This window comes from Xenopus laevis, chromosome 5L, assembly GCF_017654675.1.
Source record: "Xenopus laevis strain J_2021 chromosome 5L, Xenopus_laevis_v10.1, whole genome shotgun sequence".
Taxonomy (NCBI): domain Eukaryota; kingdom Metazoa; phylum Chordata; class Amphibia; order Anura; family Pipidae; genus Xenopus; species Xenopus laevis.
Window position 1 is genome coordinate 100,261,342 of NC_054379.1, and position 1,353 is coordinate 100,262,694.

The following is a 1,353-nucleotide window of genomic DNA, read 5'->3' on the forward strand; positions in this document are numbered from 1 at the left end:
GTAGCTGGTACATACAAATGTATGTGATATTGATCACTCCAGGTGCAATACTACTGCAATAACTGTGGCATGCATAATTATTCTATTTTTATGTTGCACATAAAAGGAAAGCAATATTAAAGCTATGCACATTATTGTTTATCAGTACATCTGGTAAATACAGGTCATACTAGTACAAATTAACTTGGTGGGGATGCAACCCATGTGCACTGACGGTTCCACTACACTACTCTATCCTCTACCTTGTTCACTCCTACTATCACCAGGACTAAGGACCCTGGATATTCACTAGACATTAAAGGAGAAGGAAAGCTACCGAAGCAGTTTATTGCCAATAGATTAGCCACAATAGTGCAAGCTATAACACTATATTTATTCTGCAGAATGCTTACCATACCTGATTAAACAGCTATAGAAGCTCTCTTTGTTTGTTTAGGATAGCAGCTGCCATATTAGCTTGATGTGACATCACTTCCTGCCTGAGTCTCTCCTTGCCCACTCATAGCTCTGGGCTCAGATTACAGCAGGGAAGGGAGGGGGGAAATGGGAGGGGGAGAGAAAAGCAAACTGAGCATGCTCAAGCCTTAGCCCTGAAAGTTTAAGATGAAAACAGGAAGTCTGATACAGAAGCCCATGTGTACACAATAGAAGGAAAGAAATGCAGTGTTTCTTTTAAAGAGGACTCAGAGCAGAATTACTTTGAGGGTTTACTGGTATATTTAGGTGGACCTTTCTGATAAAGCTTACTTAATTATAGCCTTTCCTTCTCCTTTAAAGAACTGTCTGTTCCACTCCTACAACAGTGGAGAGGGCGCTGTCTGAAGGTCATTGGGTGAAGTTGGGGGTAAATACTATGAGGGTAATTGGGGGTAAATACTTGAATATCGCTAGAATTATATGAGTGTGGCTGTCAATGTTTTAATATATATGCACCCTTATTATTAAAATTGTGGTGTAGGCAAATATGCCACTATTAAAAGGAGCCTGAACCAAAAAAATTATGCACTAGAGTTTTGTATTTGATGGTATTGCTTTAAGATCCCTTAAAAAGTTTATAAATACTGTATTCTGATAAAAATTCTTAGCTCATTTCAGTAGACTATTGAATTTCTTCTTTGCTTTGTTCAAATCGACTTAAGGAAGTAAGTAGTACAAGAGAACATTTAATTCTGCTGTATTATAAATTAACAGCTAAATGTAAGAATAACAGATCAGTTCATGCCCCATTTGCAATAGAATGTAAAAGGCACCCCTTGCCAAATTACATATTTACTTAGTATTATAGTATAAAAGTAAAAATGGGCTGCACAAGCTTTGCAGGACTCAAACACTATATTTGCAAATCGTAATGCA